Source organism: Equus caballus, chromosome 8, assembly GCF_041296265.1.
Source record: "Equus caballus isolate H_3958 breed thoroughbred chromosome 8, TB-T2T, whole genome shotgun sequence".
In the NCBI taxonomy this organism is placed as follows: Eukaryota; Metazoa; Chordata; class Mammalia; order Perissodactyla; family Equidae; genus Equus; species Equus caballus.
Genome location: NC_091691.1, coordinates 12,531,785 through 12,547,228, shown reverse-complemented (window position 1 = coordinate 12,547,228; position 15,444 = coordinate 12,531,785). Strand labels below are relative to the sequence as shown.

The following is a 15,444-nucleotide window of genomic DNA, read 5'->3' as shown; positions in this document are numbered from 1 at the left end:
AGGCGAGAGCGACCCAGATCTGAGAATGGGTAGCTGCTTTCCCACCTCATTAGTCGGCATGATGTCAAACGACAGGAAAGATGACCTCCCTGTAACTCAGGTCAGGAGTCATGTCTCAGTGCCAGTGATCTATTGGGCTGAACTGTCCTGAACTTGCTAATGTTCTGGTTTCTTGTTGAGTGGCTAGAATATTTATAAGGCTTTCTCATTGAAACTTCTCTGTTGAAATGTGCATCAATCCCGATATGATTAAATTTGGTAAGGTAAAAGGCTTGTGGAAGACTGGTCCCTTCCATGAGCAAAAGAGGGTAAATTTAACTTCCGTTCAAAGCAAGCCGGGACTTGAAATGAGGGCTTTCACTATTTCAAGGTGGACCGTGGGGTACCTCAGGCGTATGTCCCCAAGGGCTTGTGTCTGTGCCATAAACTGGATGAGGTTAAAACGGGGTCAGCCGCGCCAGGTCCCTTTCCATTCTAGGGTCCTCCAACAGTTCCTCCTCTGCTTGAGAGAGCAGATTGGAAATGTCCTTGTGGCTCTGCTCTGTCCTACTTTTGTCTTTTGCGTAAAACTTACACAGCTCAGTGTTTCCCGCCCCGGCGGGGGGGTGGGGGGGTGGGGAATCCTTAGAAGAGTCATCTGAGAGGGTTGGTACCAATCAAGTTCACAGTCCTCACTCGTAGCGATTCTGATTCAATGGGCGGAGGTGGGGCATGGAATGGATTTGCTGAAGTCGCTGAGATGCGAAACAGGTTGAGGGCCCACTGCTGTCATCGACCTTCCTCACAGTTTGGGGCTGATTATTTCAGATACATTATTAATTCTAACCTTCACCATCGACTTGTGAGGAAAGCATTACATTTCCCTGGTTTGCGGATGAAGAAACCAAGGCACAGAGAGGGTGTGTAACTGGCCCAAGGTCTCCTGGCTGTAAGGGCTGAAGCCAGGGGTCAGGTAGTCCCCCTCTGCCCCCAAATCTTCTTCCCACATTTTCCAGTTCATTCTCGGGTCATGTCTTCCCTAGGAGGTACTTTCTTCGCCTATACCTCATTGCTACCAAAATTTTCCCGAGTTTAATTTTTTCATCCAATATATTGTTCACAAAAGCCTAACAGCATCATATTCTGGCCACTGGTTATTAATTTGAGACACATTGTTTCACGAAAATACAGGGCATGAGACTGTGCAAAGTCACATTGCTGCCTTATTATCATCATCAGGGCATAATTCATAAACAGTAAAATTCAGCATTTTGTGTACAAGTCAGTGACTTTCAGTCTATTTGGAAGGTGGTGAAACTATCACCACTACCTAATCTCTGGATGTTTTCATTACCTCCAAAATGAAACGCCATACCTATTGGCAGTTACTGCCTATTCTCCCATTCTCCCAGCACTTGGCAACCACTTCTCTACCTGCTCTCCCTATGGACTTGCCGAATGTGGACATTTCTTCTAAAACGAACTATTCAACATGTGGTCTTTTGTGTCTGGCTTCTTAGCATACTGTTCTCAAGGTTGACCCGTGGTTTGGCATGTATCAGTACTTTTACTATTTTCATGCCTTAATACAATTTCATTTATGGCTATGCTACATATTGTTCATTCATCAGTTGATGGCTATTTGGATTGTTTTTACTTTGGGCTGCTATGCATAATGCTGCTATGAATGTTCATGTGCGAGTTTGTTTGTGACCACATGTGTTCAGTTCTCTTGGATGTATACCTAGGAGTGGAATTGCTATGTCTACATCAGCTCTATATTTAACCTTGAGGAAGTGACAAACTGTTTGCCAAAGCAATTGTGCCCTTTTACGTTCCCACGAGCAATGCACGAGGATTCCAGTTTCTCCACATCCTCCTCAACACTTGCTACTCCTGTCTTTTAATACATCATAGTAGCGGTTGTGAAGTGGTATCTCATTGTGGGTTTGATTTCCATTGTCTTAATGACTAACGACGTTGAGCGTCCTTTCATGTTCTTATTGACCATTTGTACATTTTATATGGAGAACTGCCTATTCAAATGCTTTTTCCATTCATAGATTATTTGTCTTTTACTGTTGCATTGTAAGTGTCCGTTAAATATTCTGGGCACTACACACTTACTGGATACATGTTTTGCAGCTGTCTTCGCTGATTCTGTGGGTTGTCTTTTCACTTCCTTGTTAGCATCCTTTGAAGCACAGAAAATTTTAATTTTGGTGAAGTCCAGTCGATCTACTTATTCATTGATTGTTTTTGCTTTAGCCGTCAGATCTCAGCAATCCTTACCTAATCAAAGGTCACAAAGATCTAAACCTCTCTTTTTTTCACCACACTGATTTGAATTAGAACTTTCCTGGGTTAGTATAGGGGGACATTTTTGAATTTTGATTCCTATAAATTGATATATATTTATATCCTTCTTGTTTGATATTCACAGTCCTGCCCACCACTCTGATGGAGCATCCATGTACTAGAACAGAGATCTGGGGGGCCGGCCCAGTGGCGTAGCAGTTAAGTTCGCATGTTCCGCTTCTCGGTGTCCATCACTCCCTCAACCCCCAGCCCCAGGCAACACGGTCATTACAGATGGGTTTGCATTTTTAACGACTTTATATAATGGAAGCATACATGTACTCTTTTATGTCTGCATTTCTTCATGTAGCGTAATGATTTTAAAATCCATCCACGTTACTCCACACACGAACAGTTCATGCCTTTTTATTGCTAAGGGGTATTCCTTTGTACGGCTGTATCGTGTCTATTTATACATTCGTCTATTAATGGACATCTGTGCAGTTCCCAGGTTTTGGCCATTATGAATAAAGCTATTGTGGATATTCGTGTGCGGACTGTTGTGTGAACATATTGCGTAAACACCTAGGAGTGGAGCGGCTTTTCCGTGACTGGTGTGTGTTTACCTGTGGTGCAGCTGTTCCAAGTGGTTGTGCCATTTTTCATTCCCACAAGTGCAAGAGATTTCTAGTTGCTTTGCACCCTCACCACATGTGGTATTTCCAGTCTCTTTAATTTTAGTCATGCTGATGGATGGGGAATGGGAACCATTGCAGGATGAATTTATTTCCCGGACGACAGAGTTGAGCAACTTTTCATTTGCTTTTTGGCCACTAACATATCTTCTTTTGAGAAGTATTTCCTCAAGTCTTTTGACCAATTCTCTCACTGCATTATCTTATCAGACAAGATATGTGTAAGAAAGGTCCAGTGAAAACTACAGAACAATACTTCGAGAAATTAAGGAACTCAATTAATGGAGAAACTTGTTGTGGATTGGAAAACTCAAGATGCTTTAGACGTCAATTCTCCCCAAAGGGATCCACAGCTCTATTACAGTCCCATTCCAAATTCCGGCAGGTTTGTTGGCACACTGACAAGCTGATTCTGAAATTTATATGGAAACGCAAATCATCTTGAATTATCAAAGCAATTTCACAAAAGTAGATGAAAGATGGATAGCTTACATTGCTTACTTCCAGAATTACTATACAAATCTTCCACCCAATTTAAAATTAGTTTGCCTTTTTATGATTTGGTTTTAAGAGTTCCTGTGTAGTCTGGGTATAAGTCCTTTCTCACATAAGTGAGTTACAAATATTTTCAACTCACAGTGGCTTGACTTTTCATTCACTTACCAGTGTTTTTTGAAAAGCAAATGTTTTCCATTTTTCTGACATTCAATTTCTCAATGTTTTCTTTTATTGATTTTGTTTTTTGTGTCAATCTAAGAAATATTCGTCTAACCTAAAGTCACAAAAATTTTCCTCTTTGTTTTCTTCTGAAGTTTTACAGTTTTAACGTTTACATTTAGATCTATTATCTATTTGGAGTTAATTTTTGGATATCCTGGGAGACATGGATTCTATTTATTTATTTAAGTATTTTTCATGTTGATATAAATAACCACTAGTTGAAAAGCTTGAAAAAGATCATTCTTTATCATTTGTTGAAAAGACTATCTTTCCCCACTGCAGTGTCTTTTTGCGTTTGCCAAAGATCAGTCTCCTGGGGCTGGCCCAGAGGTGTGGCAGCTAAATTCGTGTGCTCCAACGGTGGCATGGGATTCACTGGTTCGGATCCTGGGCGGCGATCTCCTCGCTGCTCCTCAAGCCACGCTGTGGCAGGCATCCCACATATAAAGCAGAGGAAGGACACAGATTTTAGCTCAGGGACAATCTTTCTCAGCAAAAGGAGGAAGGTTAGCGGCGGATGTTAGCTCAGGGTTACTCTTACTCAAGAAAAATAAATAAATAAATAAAAATGTAAAAAATCATTCTCATTATAGTATTAGTTTACTTTTTGACTCTGTGTTCTGTTCCATCGATCTGTTGACTTATCATTACACCAATTCCGTACTGCTTTGAACAAAATAACTCTATAATAGTTCCTGAAATGAGGTAGAGCTGGCCCTCCAACATTGTTTTTTATTTTATAAATGTTTTGACTACGCTAGATCTTTGTCATTTTATATTCATTTAGAATCACATCATTCCTGTCTCCCTAAGATGCTGACTGAGATTTGAGTTGGCTTGGGTTGGATCTATAGACCCAATTGGGGAAAACGGACATCTCAAAAATAATGAGTCTTCTGACCCACGAACAGGGAATTGGTCTTCATGTTTTAGGTCGTCATCAATTTCTTTCACCAACGTCCTGTACTTTCATTTGTTTGACGCTATTATTTTTTACATTTCAGTTGTGCACTGGAATTACATAGACATAAAATAGATTTTTGTATATTGACCTTGTATCCTGCTAGAAACAAATGCTTCAGAATCAAGCCAGATCGGGCAGAGACCACAGTTTTGGGGACTTGTGTGTTTGCCAGGTCGGAAGAATCTTTTCGGATCAATTGAGGTTTTAGCATCAGGCCAAAGAAGATAATCAACACCCATGTTGAGTCCTGCGGCCGGGAGGTGTTTGCAGGAGGGCTGTTGTGGACTAACGAATGTGAAAGGTTTTGTGTGTTCATCAGCAAGACTTCCTTAGGAGTGACCATTTGGTTGGTGAGGCTGCCAGTTTGTCCTTGTATCCAGCTGCGACGCCAGTTGCGAGATTTAGGGGGCAGTCTGCGCCCGTGTTATTTCATTTAGTCTGCCATAATCTATTCCAGCTTTATGTCCTGCCAGAATCTTTCCAACGGTATGCAAAGATAGAGCCCTCAAATATCATAAGTTCCTGCTTAGACAGTGCCTCCTGTACCATCTCTGAAGTAGGCATCCACTCCCATCAGTATGCAAGGATCGGAGCCCTGTGGCTGCAACAGAATCTGTAGTCCCTTTGCGCCAGCTTCATTCCCCCCAAAAGACGGTGAAAGACCTTCCGTTCAAATTACGCCATGACTGGTGTGTGCAGCATATTTCAGTTCTCTCTTCAGTCACTGAGCTTTCCAGCCAGTCATGTAAAGCCTGCTCACCCGGATGACTCACAAGGTCTCATTCCCAGTGGGTCAGACGACTTGTCTCTGAAAGACCAAAGCATCTATTTGTCATTATGGATCTCTCCTAAAGCTTATTCTTGCTGGGCTAAAACATGGCTCACAAACACCTTTAGATGTGTTTTCTTTATATCTGTTTAATCGTTTTCTAAAGGCAGTGTCCAAACTGACTTTCTTTGTACAGTCCAATGTTTTGTTTCCCAATGCTCTGCCCATGTGACAGGACCCGAGAGTCAATATAAACATAGACTTCTCCCATTGGTTTGTTACCAACCAACTCACAGTTGTGTACGTTACACGTAATTGTATACATTGGACTGACTGTCTCCTCCTTCTTTGACCTGTTTCCTGTTGGGCGTTCAGGTGTTGTAATGTCGCTCACTACTTCCACTGACATCCCTGGAGGACAGTGTGCTAACAATAAAAGCAGTTGTTTTCCATTGCTATTTATCAAAGTTATCATACTATCTTTAAGTCAGCATATTTGTGAGCATCATGAGTAGTTAATATCTATGGCAGTCAATTCTTCAGTTAGGTCAAAAACTCCAATTTGGAAATGAGAAATAACTTCTCTATTATTCTGGCTTTTTTGAAAAAATACACCATTTCCATTTCAGGTGTGTGGGCTGATGTGCAGCTTCCTGACCTCCTTTATAAAAGTGACTGTTGGTCCAAGAGAATACAGAACGAATTCTAGACAGAATGACCGCAGATCCCGGGCTAAACATTTATTGTCCACAGGGTCCAAAATTTTGCCAAACATGTTTTTCTAAGATGTCCTGTTCTTCTGAGCCAACTCCTTTGCGACTCCAAAAGCCTCAAGCCATTTTCTCTGCCATCTTGCGGCCACTGCCATAAAATCTGTTTTGCCTCTTCTTACGGCACCCACAGTGGGATTTGTGTTGTTTCGTGGCCCTAGAGACCCAGCCATTTTCCCAGCTTGTTTGAGCACATGAAGGACCTCCTGCTTCTGTAAGATCAGTCGAAATCAGTGGCTCTCTTCGTTATTTGGTCTATACAGTCATCATTTGGGTCATTTGGGGAAGAGTTGTTTTTTACAAGTCACTGAGTGCTGCTAAATGCAATTGATTTTCTCTCGCTAAATGACACTACACGCCAACCATGGATTGTATTCCCGAAAAATCACTTTCTGAGTGGGATCCTGAAAGTTTTTGAGATTCATTGCCGAATCACACATTGTTCAGTCATTTTGAGTCCATCTCTCTGTTTTGTCTCTTGATACGGCTACTATGTAAATAAGATCTGTGAAATGAAACACAGGAAGGAGGCCCATGCCAATATTTGGGACACTCATCTATGCCGGTTGGTCACCAGGACACTCTCTGGAGGAGATTCTCTAGACTTTTGGTGGTGAATAATGTCATGGAAACAGAAGTCGAATAATAATGAAGGATATTTGAAATCTGTCGAATGTTATAAATCAATGTTCCCTCATTAACCATAAAAGAAGAAAATTAAAATGAAAGAAAAAGCCTAGTTAGACTTGCCTCTTTATTTCTCCAGCTGGCCAGGACATAGACAGTAACTTCTGAGATCAGCAGTTTTCTCTGGTGACATTGGTAGTGTTGACTGCTTGGAGCCAACATGGAGCCTGATTGCTTGTATCCTGAGAGGCTGAAATCTGGCTGAGGTCCTAGGTCACTGGGCCAGGAAAGGTCATCTATCTGCTGGAAAAAACAGAAAGGGGAGAAGGACAACCAGCGAGGTCATCCCAAGGCAGCACTGGCCACTTCCTGCAATGACCCACTACCACTACGTTTTTCATGACTTCCTGGTTCCTAGACTGAGAGCTCTGTGAAGCTGGAATATTTTCTTCATCTCTGTATTCATGGCTCCCAGCACCAAGTCAAGCCCTGACGAGGCTCTCGTGACATTCGTTCACTGATCGAATCAAAGTGGTTGCAAATCATCATCTCACTACATTCTTGTCCCAAATGTCCTGTCAGGAATGCTCTGCTCTCTCTCAGGATGTAGCAGATGCCCATCCTTAGAGAGGAGCCTGCCCTGCACTCTCTAGGCCCTGTGACACTCACCTGGGGTCAGCTCTGCTGATGACGGGACTGTCCTCAGGGCTTCCACTCAATGGTTCACCCTGTCATTAGGAAGAGATGTCCTCGGCCTCCCCTCCCATCCTCTGGGCTGCCACGACACCCAAGCTTACGAGAGCTACCACATGGTATTGAAACTGTCTGCTTGCATTCTTCCTCTCCCTGCTCTGATTTCCTCAGGGAAATCTCACTCTTTTCTGAACTCCAAGTTCTTAACACAGCCTAGGGGAAATTAAGCTCTCAACAAATATTTAAGAGATATTGTGTGTGAAGCCTTTCTCAACATAAATACAGAAGAACATTAGTAGGATCACTGATTCAGATGCAAGGGTTCCCTAGCCATGGCCCTCCTGGCTTTAGGGCACAACTGTTTAACGTAAGAACGGACATCTCCAGCCTTTCCTCAAACATCATTTATCCCTCTAAGCCCACACTTACTGCGAGGGCATCCAGTGTGAGGGCAGCCCCAAGGTGGAGGCTGGGGGGTCTACGCCAGAGCCTCATGGTCGCTTCCTCCTCTTCTTGGAATTGGTGCTTCCCAGAAGGAGAAACCAACCCCGATCCATCCTTGGATCTCCTTGGCAGGTGCACAGGTTCACCGTGGAGTAAGTTGCTCTCCCAGTCCTCACTGTTCAGCCCAGGCCTGCTCATGCGGAGCTGGGTGATGCTGTACGCATTCCTCAGTTTCCCGTGACTTTTCTGAACTCAACTTGGCCTGATTCTCACCTCCTTTGGCAACCACCTGCTCCACCAGTACCTGACCATTCTTTGGGTTGTTCTCAGCCTCCAAACCTGCTGATTTTCTTTCTTCCATCTGCTCTCTCAGTTCGGTGTTTTCAGCCCGTGAGCTCAGCTCAGGCTCCTGCAGGAGACAAACACAGAAGGGACCAAGGTCGGCTCTTGGCTGCAGTTCCCAGGGCACATTTAACACACAACTCATTCCTCCATGCACTTAGAGAAAACCGAGCAGGAAAGGATTTTGAGAATTTGAATAACAACCTTATCTTACTGATGAGCAAACTGAGGCCCAGAGAGAAGAGCAGATTTTCCCAGGATCCTTCACCACTTGACGGCGGCAGAGGCACCACAAAAGCATCGGCCACAAGATTCCATGTGCAAAAGCACCTACCACACCCTCCAGGAACCCACATCTGAATCTGAAGGGACACTGGATCAAACATCAGTATTTCCACTGTTAAGACAAAAATATCTTAAGGACCTTGTTGGGGACAATTCTTTTATCACAGTTCTATAGTCTTCTCACGTATACTCAGCAGTTTTCAAGCCGAGTTGGCACAATGAGACCAGCACACACAAGTATTAAGTACAATTTATCACAGCAACCATTGAAATGTACTTAGGGGGGCCAGCCCTGTGGTCGAGCGGTTAAGTTTGCGGGCTTTGCTTTGTTGGCCCAGGGTTTCACTGGTTCGGAACCTGAGTGCGGACATGGCACCGCTCATCAGGCCATGCTGAGGCAGTGTCGCCCATGCCACAACTAGAAGGACCCACAACTAAAATATACAACTATGTACTGGGAAGATTTGGGGAGAAAAAGCAAGGAGAAAAAAAAGATTGGCAACAGTTGTTAGCTCAGGCACCGATCTTTAAAAAGAAAATGTATTTATGGGATCATCTGTGAAACGTCTAGCTCCTGTGTCAGAAGATCATCTTCCTGAGAGCAGGCGCGCTCTCTGCCTTGTCCACCCCATCTCCCCGGGGCCTCTACAAGAGCCCGCCAGATAAACCTCTCAGGAAACACTTGCCAAGTGGATAAATAAGAGTTCCCAGGAATAACTAACTTTCGCTGATGTCTTCTGGTCCCAGCCACATCTGCAGGCAAACCCTATCCTAGGTCTGTGTTGAAGCAATAGAAGCACGGCCTTGGGAAAGGCAGTCAGATGGTCAAAGACCAGCTCCACCACGGACCCAGAATGCTTGTGTGGAGGATTGCATTACCCTCTTTGAGAGTATTTATCTCATGTATAATAGAGGAGAATGTAGAATGTGAAAGAGAGAAGGCAGCATTGACCACTAGAGTGGTGGTGGATGATTAAATGAGATATCATGCAGTAGACAGGGCTCCAATCCGTGGCCACCAGCTTCATAGCTAAAGACATCCACATCAGAGAAAGTGTGGCGCTTGTTGAAAACGTCTGTGGTTAAGGCCCAAAAAACTGCATTTCCGAAAAAAATTCCAAGGACAATCTCATGCAAGGAAAGAGCCCCACCATTAAACAAACAATCTAGGATGGAAACCTCCAAAAGCTCTAGGGGCAGCAAGAATGACTCAGCTGGAGCACGGTAAGTCCCTTGTCCAAGGTGGCCTTTGTGTGGGAAGTGTCCCCCTTTCCAGGAAGGGTTCTCACCTGACGTGGGACACAAAGAGGACCCTGCTTCCGCAGTCGGGGCTTCTAGAGTGCCTCCACTGTCCTTTAGGTTCTCTCTGCTCTAATCACTGGGGATCTCAACCCTCATCTGGGTCATTTCTGTCTGAAGACCTCTGTGATTTTCTTCTCCTCTTGGAGAAAGAGAGGGCGGAGGTCAGTTCTGGGGCTCCACAGTTCTAGGCTTCCTCCTAAGCTGCCTAGGTGAGCGGAAAGAGATCACGACGGAGAGAAATCAGGTCAATAAAGAGGATCCCAGAGGAGCACGAGATTGCAAGGGCAGGCCCTCATGGGAGACAGTCAGAACCCCGACAGGGTCAATATCAGACCTATTCAGAGGGAGAGGACACACCGATCGATTCTGTGGGCAGAGGATCCAGTCCTGTCCTTCCAGACTTCTGATCTACAGAACTGTGAGATAACAAAAGTGTGTTGTTTTATACCACTGTTTCTGTAATCTGTTAACAGGCAGCAATAATTCAGATGCTTGTCTCTATTCTGCTGATTTTTTAATTTTCAAAACATGTATGTTAATGCCCATAAACTAAAAAAGACCAAAGAACCACAGTAAAAACCTTGTGCCGTGCAAATCTTGTGTCCCCCTTCCTATGACTGTTCCCAAACCCTTGTATCAGGAAGGACACTATGAAGGGCATTTCAGGCGCTGGAGGAATGTCTCTTTAATGTGACCAACCAAATCTCTAAAAGAGAGAAGAGGCCACGATACTTAACTCCCCATAACATTTTCTACGAATCCATCATCTGTCTCTATTTTCTAAGTCAGATCATGTTTTAGCTCCTTGTTCTTCTGAACTCACCAGACAAGGTTTTATAGCAAGTACCAGTTCCCGGCACAGGCGAACCAATTCAAGGAGAGCAATAGAACAGCCACTCTATTAAGTTCCCCAAACACATTCTTTACATTGAATGCAATCTCTCCTACTTTTGGACTAGAAATAAAGAACAGTTCTATTTTTGGAACTCCATTTCTAACGAAAATTTCAACTTACAGGTCTCTATTTTCCAGGTTTTCTTCTGCTCGATTCCAGTCATGGACACCTCACTCCTTAGGGTTAGCGAGTTCCCAATGCCCTGCAGCCTGGACTCTCTCAGTGGAACTCAGGGGAACGCAACCTCAAACCTCATCTATGAACCAGGCCCTCACCCTCAAAATCCAGGACAGTGTGCAAACCCAACAGGCAACAGCATCCACCCAGGAGGAGGGATATGTTTGCACGTCTCTTGGCCCAGATTATCAGAGAGAACAGAGCAGTCATAACATAGAAGAGAACAGAGAAAAATCATATGGATTTCAGCTTTGCCAGGATGTCAGTGAAGTCAGACCAATGAGCATAAACTCATTGGAGGAACTCCCTCAAGAAGGGTTTAATTGTTGACAAAAATAGATGGTAGGTACAGATGCTACCCAGTGTTGTCAAGAGGGTGGAGAAAAGAATATTCTCTTAAATGATTGGGAATATGAAGTGGTAAAGCTTCTTTGCAAGGCAGTAGGGCAGGATTTAGCAAAACTATACATGTGCAAATATATTTCTAAACCCAGCACTTCCCTTTACAGAGACAGATGCTAGAGTAATACTTACACAAGCAATGATAGATATAGCTATAGACATAGATATAGATATACAGATGTCCCATGCAGCATTGTTTGTAAAACACTGGAACGAAGTCCATGGCCATCAATTGGAGAACACTTATTTATAGTGATCCATCCATACCCTGAAAGGGTCTGAAGCTGTTTGAAAAAACAAGGCAGCTAATAACAATGCAGATGGGGATGGACTGGGAAGAGCTAAGATGTACTGAGTATTTACTCTGTGCCAGGCACTGGGCTCAATGCTTTCCCTGCACATCTCATTTAAACCTGGGACAACGCAGCCGGGAAGAACTATTTCACCCATTTTTAAGTGAGAAATTGAGCCACAGAAAATTCAAGAAACTTAGCCAACATCACACGGTTACCCAGTCAGGTTTGCACCTAAAGCTTGTGAGACCAGGGTGCTCTCTTTCCTGTTTCTTTATTTGAGGGATTTCCAGAGAGAAAGAAAAATACCAGCCTCTGATGCCCTGAACTGATCTGACACTCACAGCCTGACCGTTTTGTTCTCATGCTGGAAATAAACCATCTCACATCCAGAATATCAACCTCAGACAAGATTACTCTCAGACTTGCATAAAATGAGACAAATCAAGGCTACCTCATAATTTTGTCCAGGCACAGGCAAAGACAAGGTCACTATGCAACCTACAAAATCCCAAACATCCTCCTCTTTTTCTAAGGAAATGGCTGTTACGTCGTTAGTCCAGTCATAGAATTGCCCCTGCTGACAACAGTATTCAGTATGGAACAAACCCTGCCTCTTTCCATCCTTCCCCACATCACCCAGCCAAAGCCCAAATCCTCTAATACGTTCCTTCTAACGCCCTCTTTCTTAGATCGTGGGGTGTGTTCTTTCTGGCTGCAAGGAATAGAAGACCGAACTTGCTGACGAAGAAGTGTGTTCCTGGCGATTTGGCTTAAGGGAATTGATACCAGCTTTCCAGGAGGAGCAGCTGTAAACACCCAGCCTCAGGAAGGAAGGTTATGTTCTCTGTGAGATATCTAGGCTCTGAAACTCCACAACTTGTTTTCACCCTTAAAGAAAAAACAGATTCTTTCCACCAAGTCCTTTTAGTAACCAACGTGAACCTTAGGAATTTAGGCAGGATTTTTCCACGTCTGCTTTAAAGTCGAGAGATTGAGGACAAGGTGAAGAGAGAATCTAGTTAAGAGAGAACGTGCAGGATAAATATAGCTTAAAAGGACCTGGGATCAGTGAAAACCCGGTGTCCCTCGCGGGGCCTGACCACCCTCCCTTCATCTGACAGATGAACCAGCCCACCTATTACCCAACGAAAGGCGGGCGCCGGTCCTCTCTGCCAGGTCTCTCTAGCCCCAGGCTGCCGCAGCCTGGGCTCTTCTCCCTTGTCTAACCGCGCCAGCGCCAGAAGACCTGGAGTCCAAGAATTGTGTGGAGATAGCTACACTACCATCGTGTGAAATCCTAAGAATCAGAAATTTCTGTTGGTGACAAAGTGACAGGACTGTCATATGCCCACATTCAGACGGAAAAGCTACATTTCTTGAAGAAATTAGTCAAGTAAAGACGTCATTCTCCCACCCACCTTAGATGTACGACGTTTTGCAGTGCATGTCGCTGGATCGCGTGGCAAGGGCTGTTCTAGGCGGTTTTGGTGACCGGCGGCCTCCATCAAAGGCATGGAGCACTTGGCCGGCTCTGTGGGGTCTCCTCCCGCAAAGGGGCAGGGCCCCTCACCCTTCCTTTTCCTAGGAAACTGCGGGACACTGTTCCCAACTCCCCTCCCCTGGTGAGTGTGAGAGCGTCATGACTGCTCGTTTCTTCCCCGGAAATCCTGTTCCTCATGGCTGTCCTTACCAGACACACCTTCTGAGTTCATCTTTCTTCTCCTTTTATTCCCTCAAAATCTTGCTCCCATTTCTAAATCACATCCTTGGCCTGAGCCTGAAAATCTTTTGCTGTTGCTCTTATTCCTTCTATGGTAGATTTAGTCCTCAAGCGCTCTTGTTCTAAAGTTGTCTCCGGATGAAGCGCCATCCCCAGGCATGAGGCCTAGCACCCCGCGGCCTAAACCGGGAGGGTGATGACGTCACTTCCTGCTCAGTTTGCTGTCCTGCCATTGGCCGGCAGGGTGGAGTGGGAGGGGAAAAGTGCGGGCAGGAGGCGGTGCGTGGGTCAGAAGGAAGTAGCAGTGAATGACACCAGGCCAGGGGGCGGGTCTTATGCAGATGAGACAGGTCCAGGGGCTGCTGTTCAGACTCCCGTTGGTCACAGACTCTATGACTTCCTGAGCCACAGGGATGGAGTCCAGGATGGTTGCCTGAATTTGAGAGCAACTTCTTTGCAGAGGACCCCAGGGACTGGGGGAGGGGGTCCTAGAGACTGGGAGTGGACTGTGTAAGGCTATAAGGCTATGCCAGGGCGGCAGGGAACGATGTTTCATGCGCTGTGCCACAGATAGCCCCCAAATGGAGGTGCTTCCTCAGGGTAAGGTTGCTGAATCGTACTTCATCGTTTGTCATCCCCATCATTTTTCCAACTTTGAGGGTCTGACTGTGTCATACGTGACCCCGAGTCCTGGTGCATGGGCTGTGTCCTGTTTGGGATTTCCTGAGAGCTGTCTTAATCCCGAGCTGTTCTCCTAATCTTTCTTTCCTTCCAAATTGGCCACTCTAGCTCTTCTGCTGATCTAGTGCTGTGGGCACTGAGTTCTCTCCTGCTCCCTTCATGAGGCCTGCCACAGACTCAGGGGAGGAACAACACTGGCCAGGTCCAGGGTCTTTACTGTCCGTTGCTTGGCTCCCGTTGCTGCTGGCAAATGCCTTTTGTTTTGTCGTTGCTCTGTGAGTGAGTGTGTGTGTTTTGCCACGTGTTTACATTGGGTGTGAGCTTTTGGGGACACATGAGAAAGCTGATGCTGGGAACCTCAGGCCACCTTCTGTGGGTTCTGCTGCTTCTCTGGCTGTCTGTTCTCTCCAGGTTGTTGACCTCTGTTGGAGGCCACTGTCCCCACACCTCTGCCTTTGGGCATTTCCTGTCTACAGGCCTCTGACATCCTTGGAATGCTCTGGCCACCCAGCCCTTGAGGAGCTCTTGCCTATGAACCCACAAAATGCCTGGGGTAACTGGGAATCCTCTTCTCTGCCATGGTTATCAAACACACTTCCTTCTTAGAAGGTCCCAAGAATTAGGACAATTCTGAGTCCCCCCCCCATCCCCCAATAAAGCTTGGCATCTCAGTCCATGGCTCTAGAATGCAATGGATTCCAAGCTCCTCAGAGATACCCGCTGTTGGTCCAGGGACAATAGATCAGAGCTATGGTTGCCAGCACCATGTTTGTCACACAGGGTCTCCTCCAGTCCTGCTGCCACCACTTGTCTGGTTGGGGCCAGGGCCCACCTCCTGGGCTTCCCCTGTGGGTCACGTGGATGGAATAGTGTCCCACACCTCCTAGTGCTGTGCAGATGGAGATACCCCAACTGCTCACTTAGCACAGTTTGTGCTTCCTGGTATGATCTGCATTGACAGAATGATATATTTTCTTCAACTGGATAACGCAATATGCAGAAGGCTGCAGAAAACATAAACGTACACCTTAATGAATGGCTGTAAATTAAAATAATGCCCACCTAGATCAATACCTACAATTTATGAGACTTCCAGAAGCTTCACACGTGCCCCTTCCTAATGACATTTTATTCCCTGCCCTTAGCAGTAACCACAGTCTTATGTTCATGGTGTTCCATTCCTCGTTTACTTCATAGTTTCATTTGTTATGCACTCCGCACAGGTCTGGGTTTAACCTGTAATCATACAGTATATATTCTCTTCTACACTAAAAATTATGGATTCAGGAGTCATCAGTGATTCCTCCGTTGCCATGGCTAACCAACTATACCCCGATTTAGTTCTCCATTCTATTGACGATGGACATTTGGGTTGTTTCCAGTTT

The 15,444-nt window shown here is 45.1% G+C and overlaps 1 long non-coding RNA gene across 1 annotated transcript; it reads right to left on the bottom strand.

Annotated features, from left to right (window-relative positions):
* Positions 1-6,919: 6,919 nt before the first annotated feature.
* On the bottom strand, positions 6,920-13,555 carry LOC138915184 (uncharacterized). Its single transcript, XR_011420769.1, has 2 exons — positions 13,349-13,555; positions 6,920-8,368 (listed from the first exon to the last, which is right to left on the bottom strand). It is a non-coding gene; the product is annotated as an uncharacterized lncRNA (long non-coding RNA).
* Positions 13,556-15,444: the final 1,889 nt, after the last annotated feature.